Raw genomic sequence first — 23758 nt, 5'->3', positions numbered from 1 at the left:
GGACACAGAGGGAGAGCTTATGGTATAGCAGGACACAGAGGGAGAGCTTATGGTATAGCAGGACACAGAGGGAGAGCTTATATTATAGCAGGACACAGAGGGAGAGCTTATGGTATAGCAGGACACAGAGGGAGAGCTTATATTATAGCAGGACACAGAGGGAGAGCTTATGGTATAGCAGGACACAGAGGGAGAGCTTATATTATAGCAGGACACAGAGGGAGAGCTTATGGTATAGCAGGACACAGAGGGAGAGCTTATATTATAGCAGGACACAGAGGGAGAGCTTATGGTATAGCAGGACACAGAGGGGGAGCTTATAGTATAGCAGGACACAGAGGGGGAGCTTATAGTATAGCAGGACACAGAGGGGGAGCTTCCATTATAGCAGGACATAAAGGGAGAGCTTATATTATAGCAGGACATGATGTCACCTCCAGCCACCACATAGGCTTTAGTGATCACTGCTGGGAGGCACAGCCTAGGCCTTTACCATAGGACAGGATCAGGGATCCACTACACATAGATCTATACGTGCTCCATGCTGTGCACACGACTACACTGACACAGCAGGACAATGAAGAAGCAGATGCACAGCCTCCTGCACGTACAGACTGTCTGTGAATGGAGCAGGTACTACCACTGCCTGCTTCCACCAGGACGCAGAGCAGGATGTGCCAGCATGAGGGCGCTGTTACAATCACGAAACCAATTACCGATCTCCCGGTGCTGCTTTCCCCGTAGACGTGTGTAATTCTAACAAGCTCCTAACATGGCGATTCATCGGCTACCGATAGTCTCGTCACTCGGTGCTCTGCTGCTCTTCCTGTTGTGTTCTGTAAAAGAGCGAGATGCGAAATCTGCGCAGGCGCACTAGGCATTGTGAATCCTTGCCGCTGCCATGTTCGTACACCTCTCCATTCCAATGTGCGCCAACAGACTTTTTACTATAATGTCACGTTCTGAAGCTGTTTCTGTATTCATCATTGAGGGGCTCATGTTAGTTCAGCTCATATACTCCAGAATGTAGAGCTCCTTAATGGAACTGCATTCAAATTTCGACTCTATAGGACTCATTTTTCTTGTTGGCCGTGGCAACCAATCAGAGCTCGGCTTTCAATTTTTAAGCTGCTTTGGGAAAACAAAAGCTCAGCTTTGATTGGTTGCTATCTGCTGCCCTGTCCTGTGCATGGGGGATATCTTCCGAAATACCCCTTTAAACCCTTCAGGACCGGGCCACTTTCTGTTTCATTTTCCTTATTTACTCCCAGCCTTGCCAGAGCCATAACTTTTTTTATTTTTCCATTCACATAGCCCTATGAGAGCTTATTATTTGCAGATAAGTTGTACTTTCTAATGGCACCATTGACAGCCAAACGGACATACGGAAATGGAATGCTCACGGAGTAACTTTCGTTTTTTTTCCGGACCCGTTGAAATAAATGGTTCCGCATACGGTTCTCAAAAAAAAGAACTGACACGGAAAGAAAATACGGTCGTGCGCATGAGCCCTAATACTGAAAAAGAATTTTTTCTTTGCCTTGCCATATGAGATATAAGACGCATATAAGACCCCCATAACTTTTTTATTGTTTTGTGTACGGAGCTATGTGAGGGCTAATTTTTTGCAGGATGATCTGTAGTTTTTATTGATACCATTTTGGAGTACGACTTGTTGATCACTTTTTATTCAATTCTTTTGGGTAGGTGAAGTGACATAAAAGTGGCGAATCAGCAATTTTTATATTTTTTTCCATTACTCCATATTTTTATAGTATGGACGTTTTTGCACGTGGCCATGCCTATGATGTTTTAATTGTTTATGTATTTGTGGATAGGCCACATGGATCCACAGAAAATAATGATGCGTACAGGGCTCCATAAAAATGAATGGGTCAATGTACTGTCTGTATAAAATATGGATAACACACGGAGGAAATTGCATGATTTTCCTAATTTATGAAGTAAAGTCATGATTTTATAAAGGACACGGAGGCGAGTATTGCTATCTCTTTCTTTACTGAGAACCAATAGCAGCAAAAAAAAAAAAAACATAATGAAAAAAGGTAACCCTGGAAACCGGCCCCTCCCCCTTACAGCGCTAGTATAATAGTCCACTCAGCAGTAAGCCCTTCCTCTTTCTTTGGCGAACGATACCAATCCGGAACTCGAGAAACCGTAAGAAATCTTCCAACCATTGACGTCTTATCATCCAACATCATCGGAAACGCAAACTTCCAAGAACTTGGCGAAAAACTGGAACAAACAAACTCTTAGGCTCTTCTGATGCCATCAACTCATCCTGTGAAGACATGAAACACGGAATTATAATACAAATAGATGCATGGTAAGTAAGGTAAGGCACAGTCATATGACAAAAATTTAGTATCCCAGGGCGGGTAGACAAATGGGGGTGGGGCAATACTCATCTCCGTGTCCTTTATAAAATCATGACTTTACTTCATAAATTAGGAAAATCATGCAATTTTATAACATGACACGGAGGCTCCTATTGCGAGTTCAAAGCTGACCCATAACCAAAGAAAAAGCGTGTAGTGGAGGACCAAAATAAAAGTCCTTAAAGGTGGAAACTCGGGACCAATCCGCCAGTCTCAAAATGTCTTCCAATCTCGCCCCTGAGATTGCCATTGAGGTAGCCGCCGCCCCTCTAGGAGTGTGTAGTGAAAACAGAGGTGTCCACCCCCGCTAAGGACATGACCCACTTAATCCACCGGGCCAAGGTGGTGCTGGTGACCGGAGCAAAAGGGCGACGGAAGGAGAGAAAAAGCTGGGGACACGCCGTTAAGCGATGCGCCGACGTACGAGATTCATACTCCTTCAGGCAGGCTACCGGACAGAGCGCCAGAAACGAAGGAAAACTGGGGTACGAGACTGAACGGATGTTAGTCTTAGTGCGACGGGAAATGTTGAAGGTAACACACTCAGGGGTAAAGGACCTAGCGTCATAATCTAGGGCACGGACGTCAGAAACTCTTTTACAAGAAATTAGACAGAAAAGAGAGACTAACTTAGCTGATAATTGACGTAAGGAGAGGTCCGAATTAGTAGGCCAGGACGAGAAAAGCGATAAAATACAGTAGACATCCCAAGTTGTAGAAAAACGAGGTCGAGAAAGAGGAGAACCCCGAAGCAAACGACACACCAACGGGTATTGACCTGCGGGGCAACCGTCGAAATCCCGGTGGGAAGACAAAATGGCTGATCTGAAAAGGTTAATCGCCCGATATGCTTTGCCATCTTCAAACAAAGAGGAAAGGAACTGAAGGATGTCCGTCATAGGTTCTAAAAAAGGGATCCAAGTCTCTAGCCAAGCACCAGCCAGCCCAAGATCTCCAGGCTGCTCTATAAGAGCGTCTGGGGCCGGGAGCCCATGCGTCTTCCAAAAGGCATCTAGTCGAATCCGAAACTCCTGGGACTTCCCAGGAGTCCCTGAAAGCCTGCATGCTAGTGACGCGTCGAGGATGAGAGGATGTAGTAGACCTAAAGGTCCTTGCAGGAGGTCCAGGAATACTGGAAAAAGAATGGGATTCTTGGCCATTAGTTCTAATATTTGAGGGAACCAAGACTGGGTGCCCCAAAACGGAACCACCAAGACCAGGTCGGCCATTTGTCAGCGAACCTGGGCAAGGACCCATGGAATCATGGCGAGCGGTAGGAAGGCGTACATGAGATGGCCGGACCAGTCCTGCAAAACAGCGTCTACCGCCTCCGCATCTGGGTCCGGACGCCAACTGTAAAACCTGGGAAGCTGGGTGTTCAAACTGGAAGCGAAGAGATCTATACAGAAAGGCCCCCAAAGAGACGCAATGGTAGAAAACACTGTCAAATCTAATTTCCAGTCGCTGCCGTCTGTAAGATATCGAGAACTCCAGTCCGCGTGGGTATTGTGCAGACCCAGAAGCTATTCTGCTAGAACCGTAATGTCCCTGGTAAGACAAAAGGACTAGAAGTCCCTCGCCAGATGGGACAGTACAGCCAAGTGTGTGCCTCCCATAGCGTTGACATATTAGACTGCCGAGACGTTGTCCATGCGTAGTCTGATGCAAGCCTTGGCCATTCCATTCGTGAAACTCCGAATCGCAAACGAACCTGCCAAGAGTTCCAGAGCGTTGATATGCAGCTGGGCTTCTTCTTCCGTCCAGCGCCCCCGGTGGTCACACCATTGCAGTGAGCACCCCAACCTAGAAGACTGGCATTCGATTCCACCGTAAAATCTGGACGAGGGCCAAAGATCGCTTTGCCATTCCAAGCTGAGAGGTTGTGGATCCACCAGGTCAATCTTCTCTGATCTCCGCATCCAGCGAGATTAGATCTGCGTACGACGCTCCCGAGTGGAGGTGGGCAATCTTTAGACGTTGAAGGGCCCGGTAGTGCAAAGAGGCTAGGAAGACTGCTTGGACCGAGCAGGAAAGGAGACCGATGATCCAAGCCAGGTGACGCAGAGAAATCTTGCTGATAGATCGAACCTTGGCTGGCAGGAGCCAAGCCATTGCGGGCCGCATCAGTTTGGTGAAACACCAAGGGGCTGAGGAAAGACCGAAGGGGAGACATGTGAATCGCCACACGTCTCCCTTCCAGAGAAAACGAAGTAAATCCCTGGATGACTCTGACACCGGCACAGAGAGATACGCGTCTTTTATGTCCAGTTTCAGGTATGCAGACAGGTAGTCCTCCCCATGAGCCTGGTTCCCCATTATCTTCTTTGGATTTTCACACACCCCTCAGAGCTTGCGTAGCTGTGACAACTCAAGTCATGCGTCCAGTGCATTGGTTTTGCCAACTTCAACCAAAAAAAAAATTATATGAATGCTAGACTGAGTGCTCTTAAATTTTGTTAAGAGTGCTGCATTCAAACAGCTGATCAGCAGGGCTGCCAGGAGTCAGACCCCCACCAATTAGATATTGATGACCAAGTCTAAGGCCTCTTGCACAGAAATGTTTTTTTTTTCCGTTTCCGTTCCGTTTTTTGTGTTCCGTATACAGACAATATACGGAACCATTCATTTCAATGGATCCGCAAAAAAACCTGAAGGTTCTCCGTATGCCTTCCGTTTCCCCGTTCTGTTCAAAGGTAGAACATGTCCTATTATTGTCCACATATCGGACAAGGATAGTACTGTTCTATCAGGGGCCAGCTGTTCCGTTCCGCAAAAAAACGGAATGCACACGGACGTCATCCGTATTTTTTGCGGATCCGTTTTTTGCGGATAGCAAAATGCTGAAAAAGCTATACGGCCGTGTGCAAGAGGCCTAAGGATATTGCTTCAAAATTCACAGCTTGGCACAAGGAACCATCACAACATGAGGATGAATAGGAATCTTCTCTTTTTTTTAAAATAAATATGCAAATTAACAATGCGTTTCGGGGATACTCGAATGGATGCGGACCCATTCACTTCAATGGTTCCACAAATCCGGAGATGTGGAACAGAACCCTACGGAAGCACTACGGAGTGCTTCCGTGGGGTTTCGTCCCGTACTTCCGTTACGCAAAAAGATAGAACATGTCCTATCTTTTTGCGGAACGGGCGGATTGCGGACCCATTAAAGTGAATGGGTCCGCGATCCGCTGCGGCTGACCCACGATCGGTGTTCGTGCATTGCGGGCCGCAGCACGGCCACGGGGCGCACATGTTCGTGTGCAGGAGGCCTAACCTTGTCTAACCTGAAACTCCTGCCCTCTGCGATCCTGGAAGCGATGTCCACTGCAGATTTTCCTCCTCTTCGGAAACCAGTGGACTCACCAGATGTGAAGAACATATTGCTCATTTTCATCCTTGCCAGTTTCTTCAAGATTATCTCTCTTCTTGGATTTTGCAGGATCAGGATTTAAAGTTCACATGGCAAAATCAGCAGCAGAAAAATCAGTAGCAGCTTAGTAGCTGAAAAGAGGTCACTTTTAGTGGCGGATTTAGAGGCGTATTATACTTGTTTTAGAAGAGTATTTGGTTGAGGATTTAGAGTTTTTAGAAGAGGTTTTGCCAGCGTTTCTCTTTTCTGGCCCTTGGTTGGGATAATTCAGCATTTTAGTGGCGGACACACCGCTATAAACGCTTCTAAAACCGCTAGAATTTTTTTCTGCTTCCTCATTGACTTCAATACAAAATCCACTAACAATCCGCTTCTAAGTAGTAACATGCCACTTCGGAAGCGGAAATCAATTTAGCGGCAGAAAAAAAAATCCGCACATGGTGGAGTTTTTTCAATTGAAGTCAATGGAAAGCTACTGTGGTGTTTTCATTGCGGATTTTGTAGAGGAAAATGGACGTTTTCTGTGACGGATTTAAATCGTGTGAACATACCCAAAGAGTTAGCAGAGAGATGTGGATAGAATGGGCACAGTGTAAAAACTTGATTTCTGGGGAAGACTCCATTGTAAGCCTCGTCTTAACCGCACAGAGAAGACCGGCCCGGACGCCTTCACACACTAAGGCCCCTTGCAGACGAGCGTGAGCGGATCAGGTCCGGATGCGTTCAGTAAAAAATGCGTTCGCATCACCCATTGCACCCGCGCAGAATACTCGCTCGTGTGAAAGGGGCCTAAGCATGACTAAACATCTGTTATGTTTCTCTGTTGGGTGGAAATACTAGCAGAAAACTACTTTTCGAAAACTGCAAATATGTTCCAAGTGCTGTACTTGTGCCTGGAAAAATAAGCGTACATTCCTGCCGTGACAGTTCCATCTACACCCTGCCCCGTACATCACCTCGGAGCCATAGACTGGTATAAACATCCCGCTGACGTTCCAATGGATTTCCAGATGCCTCTGGGAAAGTAATCAGCTTTATTGAATAATACGCCAGGTTTAAGCCAGTAGGCGATTCCAATGCATAACCCAATATTACAATGCTCAGGTTACTTCTTTTGTATCTTGGTTATCGAGGGTTATGTCATCTTTTTCTTCTGGAAACAATACAGCATTCAGATTCCTTTATTTAATTATTACATTTCTTTTAAAAATATATTTAACCCCTTCGCAATTGTACATCAGGGTGGTGCGAGAGCTGTATGGAGGGAGGTCATCAGCTGATCCTGACTATACATGGCAGTTGCCGGCTGTATAATGCAGCCGGCGACCAGCTGCAATGATCGGGATCAGTGATAATCCTGATCTCAGTCATTTAACCCCTCAGATGCCACGGATAGGAGCAACCACGGCATCTGAGCAGTTAGACCTTTGCCCGACAATCGGAGGCCCCGCGTTACTATGATAGCCTTGGGTCTTGTGATGGCTCCAAGGTCTGTCATAGTAAGCTGCATGCAGAGCTGTGCCCAAGGCACGGCCTGACAATCAGCCAGTGAAAATCCCATAAAATGCTATAGTAGAAGATCTCATCAAGTTTCCCAGGAGGACTAAAAATGACATTACAAAATCTTTTACATAAAAATACAAATAAAAAAATAAATAAAAAACAAGTCTCCCCTTTTTCAATTTTACATATAAAAATAAACCAAAAAAATAAACATGATGGGTATATCCGAATCCGAAAATGTAAAAACGATTAAAATTGAAAAAATCTTCTGCCTGCGGGATGAACGCTTGTAACAGAAAATAAAATAAAAAGGCACGATTCACCATTGTTCGGTCACCTTGCCACTCACAAAAAAATTTAAAGGCAAAGTAAAAAGTGATCAAAAAGTTGTATGTACGCCCAAATGATACCAATAAAGCTAGAGCCCATCACACAAAAAAAAATTTAAAAAATCCCAACACAGCTCTGCAGACAAAAACATAAAAAGTTATAGGTGTCTGAATATGTCAATGCAAGGAAAATGTACCGGTATATTTTTTCAAAGGTTTTTATTATTTTAATTAGTAGCAGTAGAACATAATAAAAACTACATAAATTTCGTATCGTCGTAATCATACTGACCCGTAGTTTAAGCTCATTATGTTATTTTTAGCATATAATGAATGCCATAAAAACAAAACCCAAAAATACATGGCAGAAAATTTTCTTTTTTTATTTCACCTAAGAATTTTTAGTGAATGAAATGGTGCCGTTAAAAATATAACAAAAAATACGCCCTAATAAGGCTGTGTGAATGGAATTGAAAAAAAGTTATGGGTATTGGAAGGCGGCGAAAAGAAAACACAAAAACAAAAATTGGCCGGGTCCTTAAGGGGTTAAAAATAGAAAGAATTTTGAGAAAAGTTGAAAGGGGTTGTCTAACCAGTAAAATAAAAAAGGCTCAGTAAAATAAAATAAAAAAGCAATACTCATCTCACTGATCCCCCACTGCTCCTGTTCTGATGCTTGCCTGATTCTTCACTGCTCTGTCTGTCCTTGTCCCTCACCTGGACATAGGACTCTGCAGCCAATCACTGTCCATAGGAGGTCACCACTGAAACCAATGATTGGCTGAGTGGTCGTATTTCCGTGTTCAGAGGGACCAGGTGGGGATCCGAGAAGCATTAGAGCAGGATCGGCAGGTGATTGCTGAGGTCAGTTACTTTTTAATTTTCTTTTTAAAACATTCCAAGCCTTAAAAAAACACTGTAAGGACGATCCTTTTAAACAGGTATTCTTATCGCAGCCTTTCATGGCAGAGATGGGAATAACCTGAGTCAGCACCAATCGGGTGTTGGTGAAGTTACCTGAAATGTCTGAGCCCTGTTTCCGTAACTCAAAGTAGTTAATGGGAGCTACCCTGTTTTCATAACTTCTGAGTTGCTGGAACCAGCAGGAGCTATACTGGTTGTGTAGCTCCCATTCACTGCTATGGGAGATATGGAAACGGCAGTGTGCAGCCAGCTTGGATGTTCCTGTAACTCTGGCCAAACCCTGACTGGCGCTTACCCTGGTTATTCCCATCTCAGCCACGAAAGAGATAGGAATAACCCTTTAAGGCTACTTTCACACTTGCGGCAGAGTGATGCGGTGCGCAGTTCCGCAAACGGACAGCGTTTGTAGACGGATCCGGATCCGTCTTACAAATGCATTGCAAGAACGGATCCGTCTCTCCGGATGTCATCCGGAGAAAAGGATCTGTTATATATTTTTTTCACTGTTTTACCGGTCTGCGCATGCGGTATTTTTAATGCCGGATCCGGCACTAATACATTTCAATGTACCTTAATGCCAGATCCGGCATTCCGACAACTGATCCGTAATTTTGGACGGAGATAATACCTTATTTCCTCCGTCCAAAACGCCGTTCAGTGACTGAACTCAAGACAACCTGATGCATCCTGAACGGATTTCTCTCCATTCAGAATGCATGGGGATAAAACTGATCAGTTCTTTTCTGGTATTGAGCCCCTATGACGGAACTCAGTTCCGGAAAAGAAAAACGCTAGTGTGAAAGTACCCTAATACTGGACGGGCACAATTTCATCTAATGGGGCTCTGTACTTGAAGCAACTTGCATTCGGATGAGGACTATAATTGTCGGTGGTTTGTAATGATTACTGTTATTTGGATTGTGTGGGTTACATTTAGGGGGTATCTCAATGCAAAAACTGAAAAGACAGTTATGGAGCTCTAAGTGCTCCCAAGGTTTGCTTAACTGAGCAGCACCATTTCTCTGATCCATTTCCAGGCCACAGCTGAAGCCTCTGTTGGACATGACAACTGACATTGTCATGAGACACATAGGAGACATCTGGAATCATCATGAAAAATACTTCCAACTATTGGCAATTTACAATACAAAGTCTCAGCTCATGATGGCGCTAGTTGGTAGTCATCTTGTCATGGCCAAAGGAGCCTTCTTCTGTGACCTAGAACAGGACAGTAGTGATCACCAAAACTGTGCAGTTCAGGTAAGTATCCCTTTAGGAACATGTACAGTCAGGTCCATAAATATTGGGACATCGACACAATTCTAACATTTTTGGCTCTATACACCACCACAATGGATATGAAATGAAACGAACAAGATGTGCTTTATCTGCAGACTGTCAGCTTTAATTTGAGGGGATTTACATCCAAATCAGGTGAACGGTGTAGGAATTACAACAGTTTGCATATGTGCCTCCCACTTGTTAAGGGACCAAAAGTAATGGGACAGAATAATAATCATAAATCAAACTTTCACTTTTTAATACTTGGTTGCAAATCCTTTGCAGTCCATTACAGCCTGAAGTCTGGAACGCATAGACATCACCAGACGCTGGGTTTCATCCCTGGTGATTCTCTGCCAGGCCTCTACTGCAACTGTCTTCAGTTCCTGCTTGTTCTTGGGGCATTTTCCCTTCAGTTTTGTCTTCAGCAGGTGAAATGCATGTTCAATCGGATTCAGGTCAGGTCATTGACTCGGCCATTGCATAACATTCCACTTCTTTCCCTTAAAAAACTCTTTGGTTGCTTTTGGAGTATGCTTTGGGTCATTGTCCATCTGCATTGTGAAGCGCCGTCCATGAGTTCTGAAGCATTTGGCTGAATATGAGCAGATAATATTGCCCGAAACACTTCAGAATTCATCCTGCTGCTTTTGTCAGCAGTCACATCATCAATAAATACAAGAGAACCAGTTCCATTGGCAGCCATACATGCCCACGCCACGACACTACCACCTCCATGCTTCACTGATGAGGTGGTATGCTTAGGATCATAAACAGTTCCTTTCCTTCTCCATACTCTTCTCCTCCCATCACTCTGGTACAAGTTGATCTTGGTCTCATCTGTCCATAGGATGTTGTTCCAGAACTGTGAAGGCTTTTTTAGATGTCGTTTGGCAAACTCTAATCTGGCCTTCCTGTTTTTGAGGCTAACCAATGGTTTACATCTTGTGGTGAACCCTCTGTATTCACTCTGGTGAAGTCTTCTCTTGATTGTTGACTTTGACACACATACACCTACATCTTGGAGAGTGTTCTTGATCTGGCCAACTGTTGTGAAGGGTGTTTTCTTCACCAGGGAAAGAATTCTTTGGTCATCCACCACAGTTGTTTTCCGTGGTCTTACGGGTCTTTTGGTGTTGCTGAGCTCAACGGTGCGTTCCTTCTTTTTGAGAATGTTCCAAACAGTTGTTTTTGCCACGCCTAATGTTTTTGCTCTCTCTCTGATGGGTTTGTTTTGTTTTTTCAGCCTAATGATGGCTTGCTTCACTGATAGTGACAGCTCTTTGGATCTCATCTTGAGAGTTGACAGCAACAGATTCCAAATGCAAATAGCACACTTGAAATGAACTCTGGACCTTTTATCTGCTCATTGTAATTGGGATAATGAGGGAATAACACACACCTGGCCATGGAACAGCTGAGAAGCCAATTGTACCATTACTTTTGGTCCCTTAACAAGCGGGAGGCACATATGCAAACTGTTGTAATTCCTACACCGTTTACCTGATTTGGATGTAAATACCCTCAAATTAAAGCTGACAGTCTGCAGGTAAAGCACATCTTGTTTGTTTCATTTCAAATCCATTGTGGTGGTGTATAGAGCCAAACATTTTTGAATTGTGTCGATGTCCCAATATCATAAGTGTTTTCAGTCAACGCTCAACTACTTTTACGTCTGTTTGTACTGGGTGTCGATGATCCATAGAATAGAGGTGAATGAACTTTTGTTAGCTGAAAAGTTTACAAAATAAAGCCTGTGAGAGTAATGGTCAATGCTAACTTATAGTTCACTCAGCAAGTGTTTTAGTCAGTGATTTCCATCAGTGATTGTGAGCCAAAACCAGGTTTGGAGCCTCCACAGACATAAGGTCTAAAGGAAAGATCTGCACCTGTTCTGTGTTCAGAGCCGTACCTGGTTTTGTCGTGTGAATGAGGCATTAACTTGTATAAATAAATGGCCCATACAAGAAAACCTGCTGAAAAGCTGTTCCATGCAAAATCCTCTCAAAAGACAAAAGGACACCTTCTAGTCTTGTGGGGGGAATGTTCAATCTCCAAGGGCTTTTTTACCTTAAGGCCCCTTGCAGACGAGCGTTCCTCCCGCAACGAGTCTGCATCGCAGCTCCCGGCCTGACTTCCCAGCACTGACGGGATTCACCTAGCATTATATTGTTCTGGAATGTATTGGATAACAGTGTCAGCATTATGCCAGTGTTATCCAATACATTCCAGAACTGTAAGGGTTACATAGCATCATAAATCAATATAATGCTGTGTGACCCCCGGCAGCGCTGGGAGGTCAGGCCGGGAGCTGCGTTGCGGACTCGCTGCGGGAGGAACGCTCGTCTGCAAGGGGCCTAAGGCCTCTTTCACACGAAGCAACCGCATAGCATCTGGACTGAATCCTGACCCATGGGTCTGTGCACATTACAGCTCCCTTGCTGTCTTAGATTTGACCATTTACTACGCCTAAAACAGGTGTGAGGAAATGATGAATGCGATGGGGCTACCAGCCCTTCCTCTTCCCCGCCCACTTTTGTAGACCTGACGTGAGCGGGGAAAAGTCGTAGATTGCGCCACAATATAGACGTATTTCTGTAAGTAAATAACCCCCTTTGTTTTGAATGTTGGCCCAGTCTGATCATTACTTGGGATCATGAGGGAGAACAATGGGAGGCGGATTCCAGTGGCTTTTTTAGTGCAGAATCAGTGCCAAATTCTGAATGTGTGAATGGGACCTTAGGCAGATTGCTTCTTGACCTATGGGTTTCCTACCTTCAATAGGGGTAAACAATTTTCTAAACTTTATGCTTACCCTTTTGATGGTCTTTATTTCACTATGTACAATTCCATAATAATATAGTAGATCTCAGCACCCAAGAGCCCCGCTTATTCCATAGTACTAAAGGGGAAGTAAAGTTCTAGCCTTGTACCTTGGAATATCAGTTCATATACAGGTCATCCGCATGATGCCTCGGAAGTCTTGAGTCATAACGTAGTCCGGGTCTTAGTTAGAGATTGCTTCCTGTTATACACTGCCTGTCCAAAAAAAAAGTCGCCACCTGGATTTAACTAAGCAAATAGTTATGAGCCTCCTATTATATAATTACTGCATGGGCGATTATCTTTCAGCTGGCAATAAGTTATTTATCCCCAACTGGTGCAGTGAGTTGCTTCTCATTTCTTAAACAACCATGTCGAAAGACACATCTCGTGGTCGTGGAAAAGATGTTAGTCTGTTTGAGAAGGGTCAAATCATTGGCATGCATCAAGCAGCGAAAACATCTAAGGAGATTGCAGAAACTACTAAAATTGGGTTAAGAACTGTCCAACGCATTATTAAAAACTGGAAGGATAGCGGGGACCCATCGTATTCAACAAAGAAATGTGGCGGGAAAAAAAATCCTGAAGGATCGTGATCGGAGATCACTTAACCGTTTGGTGAAATCAAATCGAAGAAAAACAGCAGTAGAACTCAGGGCTATGTTTAATAGTGAAAGTAAGAGCATTTCCACACGCACAATGCGAAGGGAACTCAAGGGATTGGGACTGAACAACTGTGTAGCCGTAAGAAAACCACTAATCAGTGAGGCAAACCAGAAAAAAAGGGTTCAATTTGCTAGGGAACATAAAGATTGGACTCTGAAGCAATGGAAGAAGGTCATGTGGTCTGATGAGTCAAGATTTACCCTATTCCAGAGTGATGGGCGCATCAGGGTAAGAAGAGAGTCAGATGAAGTGATGCACCCATCATGCCTAGTGCCTACTGTACAAGCCTGTGGGGGCAGTGCTATGATCTGGGTTTGCTGCAGTTGGTCAGGTCTAGGTTCAGCAACAGTAAGTGCTCCAAGAATGAGGTCAGCTGACTACCTGAACATACTGAATGACCAGGGTTTTCCATCAATGGATTTTTTCTTCCCTGATGGTACGGGCATATTCCAAGATGACAATGCCAGGATTCATCGGGCTCAAATTGTGAAAGAGCGGTTCAGGGAGCATGAGACATCATTGTCACACATAGATTGGCCACCACAGAGTCCAGACCTTAACCCCATTGAGAATCTTTGGGATGTGCTGGAGAAGGCTTTGCGCAGCAGTCAGACTCTACCATCATCAATGCAAGATCTTGGTGAAAAATTAATGCAACACTGGATGGAAATAAATCTTGTGACATTGCAGAAGCTTATCGAAACAATGTGTGCCGTAATCAAGGCGGTCCAACTAAATATTTTTTGTGGCGACTGCAGTGTAGCATACAGGCAGTGTAGAGGGCATTTACACATAATGGTAGCAGTGCAACTGTGGTTTTACCATTTTACAAGGACAGACCCATTTAGCTTAGTGGCTGCAATTGAATCTGATGAATGTTGCGTCAAACCCTCTTCAGGGCACCTGCTTAAAATGCAAATTGCATGCAAAGTACTGTGCCTAATGGACCCAATAGACCAGGGATCAGCAACCTCCGGCACTCCAGCTGCTCCGAAACTACAACTCCCAGAATGGCACACTTCCTCGACTGTTCTTGAAACTCCCATAGAAGTTAAAGAAGGATTCTGGGAGTTGTAGTTTTAGAGCAGCTGGAGAACCGAAGGCTGCTGATCCCTGCAATAAACCAAGAGGCACCACAGCACATCTGCACCAGCAGGGGTCCCTAATGAGGGCACCGTGCCCTGCAGAGCGGTGGGTGGCCAAAGTGCACCTTAGGAGCTACATAAGGCTCCTGACTTTCCAATTATATGAACATTTTTTAGGATTCAGTAAAGAGTTTTTTTTATTCTTACATGCAAGGTATGTGTATTAGGAAACAGCTACAGATAGGGCATATACTGTGGTTAAAAATAAAAAAAAGCATCATACCCTAAGGCCTCCTGCACACGACCATATTTTTCATCCTTGTGCTATCTCTCAGAGCTAGCACTCACTCACATTCATTTCTAGGGGGCCACACACACATCCGTATTTCTGCAGATCTGTGTGGCCGCAATGCGGATAAGACTAGTGATGGGAGTGACATAAATGTGGAATGCATGAGGAAAGTCTCCGTGTTTGCGAATCGAAATGCAGACACAGCCACGTGCATGATGCACATATCTGTAAGGGGATTTAGACTTTCAGATAGATGTCAATATGTCATCTCCGGTCCATTATGCCTATGGTCCTGCGGTAAGGCTGTTAACAGCAGCTCAGGCTCATGTGGAAGAAAAACAGGATTAAAAAATGTACAATCAGATGATAAAACCAGATTAGAAAAGGAATTGGGTTTTAATTAGTAATATTACACTATGCTACGGAAGTGCTTTGTGGCCTTCCACTCCGTATCTTCCGGATTGCAGACTCATTGTGAATCGGTCCGCATCCGTGATATGGTGTGCACACGGCCCGTGCCCGTATATTGTGGACCCACTGTTTGTAGGCTGAAATACAGGCACGGCCGGTTCGTGTGCATGAGCCCTAAGTGATACATTCCCTGTACTATTTAGGCTGGGGCCACATCACGTTTTATGCCTCCGTATGACATATAAGTTACGAAAAAAAAGGATACAAAAACGCAGCATACCACATTCTTGTAACCTGCAGTCTGGTAAAAAAATCTACTTTTTTTAAAATTTACAATGGAACTCTATGGCGAACGGATGACAACTGCATGGCATCCGTTTGTGGCATCCATTTAACGTATAAGTTTTTTGTATACGTTAAACAGGCGGGAAAAATGTGATGTGAACTCACCCTAATGTACTCATCTCCTTTGAACTTACCGTAACTGCTTTAAAGGGGTTGTGCAAGAATGTGGCGGTTGGGAGTTGGCAAACATCCACCCCCCCTCTTGGCCGAATCCGTAAAGGAAAGCTTACTTGCACTGGCTCCCTGCTCCTTCTCCCGGCCTGCAGTGCTCCGCTGGGCTCCCTCATGGTAAACATCTGGTGTTACATCGTCTGCAGCCAATCACTGGCTGCAGCGGTGACTGGATCCCATTGCATCATATGACCCGCGTGTCATGACTTATTGGCTGCAGACAATGTCAAACTGGATGTTTACAGTGAGGGACCCGAGTGGATCATCGCAGGTGGGGGATTCAGCATCAGGAAGCAGGTAAGTAAGCTTCCCTTTACAGGTAGGGGTGGGAGGTTGCCAAAAAACTCCCCATTCTTGCACAAGCCCTTTAAGGAAACGTTCACTATGCTTAGTTGTATGAAGCTGTATTTAATAAATTGCTCTGCCAATCCTCCTCTAAGCCGTTTTATAGAGTTCCTCTCAATGACTTACATGCGCTTATTTATATTGTTTCCTACATAAAACCGAGCAGTTCTCAACCTCATAAAGAATTATAGAGCTGGTTTATTGAGGATGATTGAGTCATAGTCCTTAGTATAAGGAAACTTAACCTGACGAATCTTGTGACTCAGGAAATATCATTACAGTGTGGTTTATAGGTCTGGCTGAGGGGTCGCGTCAGTACTTGGATATAAACAGGTGATATAGGCAAAGGGTTGCTTAACCGCCAATTCCGCAGGAAGAATGGCAGCATAAAATGTAGAGATTTTGGGCCTAAGGGGGCAAGACTCCCTGATAAAGAGCTGGAAGGAATTAGGAGTGGGCAGTTGGCGGTCGGCCAATGAGTTTAGAAAATGCCGGATTTGCAAGAATTGATAAAAGCAGGTATTTGGGAGCGCGTACTTGGTGTGTAGAGTGGTAAATTCCACTAGAACAGTCCTAGAGTACAAGCAACCAAGGTGCTTGATACCCCTAGCCCTCCATAATTCTAGGGACAGATCAGGAATATGATATTCCAGTGCAGTTAAAGGGGCAGCAGTTAGGGGCACATTGAATAACTGGTAAGAATCTATGAGCCGCTTCCAAATATGCATCATAGCCCGAGTGGTGCAGAGTAGGGGGGGAAATTGAACAGCTTTCAGACTACAGGCTGCAAGCAAAGCTCTCAAAGAGCGGGATTTTACAAAGGATTCTTCTATCTCATGCCATTTTTGGGGGGAGGTAGGGGACCAGGATTCAAATGCCTGTTCCGCCAGGCTTGCCAGGTAATATTTGTATAGGTCAGGTACTCCTAGTCCTCCACTTCTAATAGGGGGGTGCAATGCATCTTTAGATATTCTGGGTTTTTTACCTTCCCAAATAAACGCCATAAGGTCACGCTGGAGCTGAGCAATCTGGGCTTTGGGGACCAGTACTGGTAAGCACCTGAAACAATACAATATTTTGGGAAGGGATAGCATCTTAGCAGCATTAATTCTAGCTATCCACGATAAGTGGACTTGGGACATTTTCGTATAATCCTTCTTGAGATCAGCCCTCAAGTTGGACAAATTAATGGAGAGGGTTTTGGGAACAGAGCGTGCCAGCTCCACTCCAAGATAAGTAATTGAAGTGGCAGCCCACTGAAAGGGATATCGCAGTTGAAGGTCAGATCTGGTCTCGTCATTAACATGGAAATCCAAAACATTGGTTTTCTTCTCATTCAGTTTGTAGTAGGAGCATTGTGAATATAGCTGGAGAACGTTTGACAAAGCAGCTAACGAGCCTTCTAAATTTGTTATGGTCAGGATTACATCATCAGCATAAAGTCCTATGACATGTGTGGAATTGCCATCTGAAACTCCTCGTATTTGAGGACAGGTGCGTATACGGGATGCTAGGGGCTCTATAACCAGAGAAAATATGAGCGGGGACAAGGGGCACCCCTGACGAGTACCATTCGTTATTGGGAACGGGTCGGAGATGAAACCAGAAGCCAAGACTCTTGCAGAAGGCACAGAGTATAATCCTAATATCGCCTCACATATAGGTCAGTGAAACCCAAATTTACCTAGAACTTGTTCCAGGAACCCCCAATGCACCCTGTCAAATGCTTTTTCAGCATCAAGAGAGAGAAACAATGTGGGGCTCCTGGAACTGTCCGCAAGCTGGATCAAGTCAAGCATTCTTCTGGTTCCATCTCGACATTGCCTCCCAGGAACGAAGCCCACCTGGTCCGGATCTACTAAACATGGGAGATAAGTATTAATACGAGATGCCAAAATTTTAGCAAAAAGCTTTAAATCTGCATTTAATAATGAAATAGGTCTAAAGTTCGTCAGTTCATCAGGGGTCTTGCCTGGTTTTGGAATGGTTACCACCGTAGCGACTAACATTTCTGGGGGTATGGCTCTAGAGGTAAAAAAGCTATTAAATAGTGAGGTCAGGTAAGGTACCAACTGTTGCTGAAATATCCTATAATAATTAGAGATGAAACCGTCCGGACCAGGGGCCCTTCCCAGGGGGGTATTGCGAATAGCAAGATGAATTTCTTCACTAGTTATGGGTAAGTTCAGGGTATCCAACTGTTCTCTGGTTAGTGCAGGTAGGTGAACCGAATCCAAGAAAGCCTTTATTTTATCTCTACATTTTATGCTGCCATTCTTCCTGCGGAATTGGCGGTTAAGCAACCCTTTGCCCATCGGTGGGAATTGGAATTGGGGAAAGTATTCTCTGTACGGCAATGGAACGCAGCTTTACATTGGTCCTACAAATGCACCAGATGTATTAACCATGTTGAGCAGGCCAGGCGGATTCAATAGACTGGCCCACCTGATTCCAGGTTACTCCCCCCTTTGCTGGAGAGGTTGCGGGATGGTGGGCACCCCTTTGCACATGTGGTGGTCATGTCCCTCAGTCACCTCTTTTTGGTCAGATGTTGGATCCCTCCTTAGAGAAGTCACTGCCACACAAATAGATCTCTCCCCTGAACTGTCAATCCTAGGTATAGGATTGGAAAACTCCCCTCCCAAGATAAGGGAGACTGTAGCGCATGTACTTAGCGCTTCCAGGAATGTTATAGCCCGCCAATGGAAGTTGGCGCAGTCTCCGGAGATAGCTGCGGTGGTGCAATCTGTTAATGAACATATGCATTGTGAAATGGTTTATGCAGAAAATGTACGTTCCAGAATACGAATACATAATCAGTGGGTTACGTGGTTATCCAGTCACTATGCTACTCCTCTACCGGCCTCTATACTTTGATAGTGTTGCATTGTTACTGAAGTTCTCACTGTCTATGGCGCTCCGTATATATGTACTTAGACTGTGCTGCACATGTTTTATCATGTACGCCTTTTCTTTTCTTTTGCACTATATTGTTATTATTTGTAATACTGTAATTGCGCTATTCGCGCCTATGTATACAGTGCTGTCTTTTTTTTGTTATAACTCAATAAAAATTTATTGAACACCATAAACAGGTGATATAAACATCATTACGCTCAGTGCAGGTCCTTAGGCAGGTCTTTTCCATTCAGGAGCAGACTGTATGCACGAGTAAAAGGATGACGTTTTTTTTTTCGTTCTAAGACAACTCTAGCCACCATTTTGGGAAAAATGATTTGTTACCACGAAGCGCGAGGAAATTCAGATTTGTGGCAAATCAAATTTTTCCTAAACTTCAGATCAAATTCCACTTCGATTTGCTTAACACTAGTCATTAGTAAAAAGCCTCTTGAAAAACCCCTTTAACACCCTCTACTCATCCCTGTTGACTGTACAAATGATTTGAATGAATAACTTTATTTTAGCATTAAAGGGGTATTCTCAACACGCTATTTGATACTTACCTGCTCCCGGCACGCTGTCCACTTCCTGGTTTCGGCACTCGGCAGGCTCCATCTTGATTGAAGTCTTCTCCCGGCCGGGCCGCGCGCTGTACTGAACGCGCACGCGCCCTGGTGACTTCTTCCTGGCAAGTATACTATACTGGCCAGGAAGAAATCACCATAGCGCATGCGCGGGCTCGGCGTGCGCGTTCAGTACAGCGCGCGGCCAGCCGGGAGAAGAGAAGAAGTCGTCTGCGCACGCGCGATTCCTGAAAAGAGCGGTGGCCGTAACCAGGGGAGACGGAAGACAACAGTCAGGTAAGTAGATGTTTATTTACTTCTAAGGGGTGGGAATTTGTTAATTAAATATATTTAGAAAAATGATGACTGTTAAATCATTAACAGATTTAAAGGGAACCTGTCACCGGGATTTTGTGTATAGAGCTGAGGACATGGGTTGCTAGATGGCCGCTAGCACATCCGCAATACCCAGTCCCCATAGCTCTGTGCGCTTTTATTGTGTAAAAAAAAAAACGATTTGATACCTATGCAAATTAACCTGAGATGAGTCCTGTACGTGAGATGAGTCAGGGACAGGACTCATCTCAGGTTAATTTGCATATGTATCAAATCAGGTTTTTTTACACAATAAAAGCACACAGAGCTATGGGGACTGGGTATTGCGGATGTGCTAGCGGTCATCTAGCAACCCATGTCCTCAGCTCTATACACAAAATCCCGGTGACAGGTTCCCTTTAACAGTGATCATTAAGATGAGAATACCCCTTTAACTTTCATATTACTCATGATTCCTATCCTACTTTACTTACAAGCCCCCCTTTTAACGAAGAGAGAAATGTGCTGAAAATGATCATCATGTAAGTACCTGAATACCATGGGCACAGGAGTAGTACTCAAGTACTGTGTGCATAAGTAACAGCAAACTGAACTGTCACAATAGTAGAGGGGGATTTGGATTTTTCCCTGTATTTGCCGCATATTTCACCAGTTTCACTGCAGGGGAATGCAAAATAGCTTGTTTCTGTAGTGACCCCTACAGCAAATGGTATGATCCACAGCATAAAATCAGCATAAGGCCTCATGCACCTGACCGTTGTTTTATTCCGTGTCCGTTGTTCCGTTTTCCGTGATTTTCTGCGGACCAATTGACTTTCAATGGGTCCGTTGAAAACTCGGCTACTGCAAAGTTTGTCATCCGCGTCCGTGATCCGTGGTTCCAGTTCAAGTCAATGGGACCGTGAAAAAACGCGGAGGCACACAAGATTGTCATCCACGTCCGCTCGTCTGTTTTTTTCCTATCATTTGCATGGCAAACTTGACTTAGACTTTTTTTTACTTTCCTTCATGTCTGGTGATCCTCCAAAAATAAAGGAAGACACATGGAAACAAAAACGGAAACAGATCACGGAACCCCATTTTGCGGAACGGAACACAACAACGGTCGTGTGCATGAGGCCTAACATAACATACACATGCTCTGAAAGCTGCATTTATTCTGAGGAAATGTAGCGTTCTATACTAGCCAATAAATAAATGTCTGACCATGTAATGCACGGATGCATCGCAGGGGGTATCCTGACTGAGGGAAGCCTTCTATATTATCACATATAGAAGATTTGTATAATGCTAATTTTTACAATATTTTAACAGAATAAAGATGTGAACCTCTTGATAGATTAGGTATGAATAAATATGCTCAGAGCCATAGACCAGAAGGCCTCGCTATTAAAAGGATTTTCCAAGATTTTAATACCGATGACCTATCTTCTGGATAGGCCATCAGTATCTGATTGGTGGGGGTCCAATCAGCTGTTTGAGAGGGCACAGGTGCTCCTGTGAGCGCCGCTGCCTTCTCTCAACAGCCCTGTACACCGTATAGCAGTCCAGGCCCATTCACTTGAAGGAGGCCGAGCTGCTCCTTGGCCATGGGACTGATGAGCGTGTTGCCACTGGCCTAGGAAAAGCTGTGAGAAGGCAGCGGCGCTCACAGGAGCATCAAACAGCTGATCAGTGGGGGTCCCGGGTGTCAGACCCCCACCAATCAGATACTGATGACCTATCCACAAGATCGGCCATCGGTATTAAAATCTTGGAAAATCCTTTTAATAGTGAGGCCTTCTGATCTACACTCGCCTAAAGAATTATTAGGAACACCTGTTCTATTTCTCATTAATGCAATTATCTAGTCAACCAATCACATGGCAGTTGCTTCAATGCATTTAGGGGGTGGTCCTGGTCAAGACAATCTCCTGAACTCCAAACTGAATGTCAGAATGGGAAAGAAATGCGATTTAAGCAATTTTGAGCGTGGCATGGTTGTTGGTGCCAGACGGGCTGGTCTGAGTATTTCACAATCTGCTCAGTTACTGGGATTTTCACGCACAACCATTTCTAGGGTTTACAAAGAATGGTGTGAAAAGGGAAAAACATCCAGTATGCGGCAGTCCTGTGGGCGAAAATGCCTTGTGGATACTAGAGGTCAGAGGAGAATGGGCCGACTGATTCAAGCTGATAGAAGAGCAACGTTGACTGAAATAACCACTCGTTACAACCGAGGTATGCAGCAAAGCATTTGTGAAGCCACAACACGCACAACCTTGAGGCGGATGGGCTACAACAGCAGAAGACCCCAACGGGTACCACTCATCTCCACTACAAATAGGAAAAAGAGGCTACAATTTGCACAAGCTCATCAAAATTGGACTGTTGAAGACTGGAAAAATGTTGCCTGGTCTGATGAGTCTCGATTTCTGTTGAGACATTCAAATGGTAGAGTCTGAATTTGGCGTAAACAGAATGAGAACATGTATCCATCCTCTGATGGCTACTTCCAGCAGGATAATGCACCATGTCACAAAGCTTGAATCATTTCAAATTGGTTTCTTGACATGACAATGAGTTCACTGTACTAAAATGGCCCCCACAGTCACCAGATCTCAACCCAATAGAGCATCTTTGGGATGTGGTGGAACGGGAGCTTCGTGCCCTGGATGTGCATCCCTCGAATCTCCATCAACTGCAAGATGCTATCCTATCAATATGGGCCAACATTTCTAAAGAATGCCATCAGCACCTTGTTGAATCAATGCCACGTAGAATTAAGGCAGTTCTGAAGGCAAAAGGGGGTCCAACACCGTATTAGTATGGTGTTCCTAATAATTCTTTAGGTGAGTGTATGTCTCTGTTACATTTTCATCTTGAGAGCGCAAAACAGTATTACTTATTTCCGGACAGATGGTGACTTTTGTAAGTCACTAGGCTGCAGGTTGGCAAAGTTTAAGGAAACGCAATGTTGCCAGGGCCGTTTTGTTCTGCCTGGAAAATTACTCATATACTTACAGAAAGCCTGTTGTTTAGGACATATTTGTTGAAGATTTCCCCCATTTCTGCTTGCATAACCCTTCTGCACAGACTTAGCACCTTCTCAGTGTCCTAGGATTGGACAGCCACAGATCTGAAGCTGAAACCGATCAACTTTTTTTTTTACACTGTAGGATTTTACAGTCCGAGTTAAGAATGGAGAGCTATTTTTTACGGTCTGAAAATACAGTATATTCACTTACAAAGACTGATATTTGTGACATATTCCTGTACACTTATGGGGTCATTTATCAAACTGGTGTAAAGTAGAACTGGCTTAATTGCCCATAGCAACCAATCAGACTCCTCCTTTCATTTTGCACTGCTCCTTTGGAAAATGAAAGGTGAAATCTGATTGGTTGCTATGGGCAATTAAGCCAGTTCCACTTTACACGTTTGATAAATGGCCCTATTCGTTTTTCGATACTGGTGTAAAGGAAAATTGGTGTAGTTGCCCATAGCAACCAGATTCCGCCTTTCATTTTTCAGAGCTCCTTTGGATAATGAAAGGTGGAATCTGATTGGTTGCTATAGGCAACTAAGCCAGTTTTGATAAATCTCCCTCTTACAGAGCACACCATTGTCCCACTTGGCATCGCCCATATTTAGTAACCCCTGCCGCTTCAGCAACGATGCACCTTGGTCTCTGCCAGTGGTTTTTTTCCGGCACAGGAAGCTGTTCTGCATCCGAAGTCGATTTGCATAAAACTTTGTTCTAATACTGTACAGAGCAGAATCTCCGTACAGTATTAGAATATATTGGCTCAGATGAGCCAAAGTTATTACTTCGCGAAGTCTCGCGAGGCTTCGCGCAATAACTTCATAAATTAATATGTACTGTAAAATACCATTTCCCGAACTCGGGTTCGGTTCCAAGGTACCAACTGGAACCGAACCAGAGTTCGGAAAATGTTTTTTTACAGTACATATTAATTTATGAAGTTATTACGCCAAGTCTCGCGGCTCACGCTCCGAACAGTATTAGAA

The 23758-nt window shown here is 44.4% G+C and overlaps 1 protein-coding gene across 1 annotated transcript in view; it reads right to left on the bottom strand.

The window, feature by feature from the left end:
- The window catches only part of VAMP4 (vesicle associated membrane protein 4), a 39690-nt gene extending 38850 nt beyond the window's left edge, over window positions 1-840 (bottom strand). Inside the window, exon 1 of the mRNA XM_040408133.1 lies at window positions 717-840. The gene's annotated coding sequence lies outside the window, so the exon portion shown is untranslated. The remainder of the gene's footprint in view (window positions 1-716) is intronic.
- Between the last annotated feature and the right edge of the window lie 22918 nt (window positions 841-23758).

The sequence above is a fragment of the Bufo bufo genome, chromosome 9, assembly GCF_905171765.1.
Source record: "Bufo bufo chromosome 9, aBufBuf1.1, whole genome shotgun sequence".
Classification (NCBI taxonomy): domain Eukaryota; kingdom Metazoa; phylum Chordata; class Amphibia; order Anura; family Bufonidae; genus Bufo; species Bufo bufo.
This window is presented reverse-complemented; position numbering and strand designations above follow the sequence as displayed.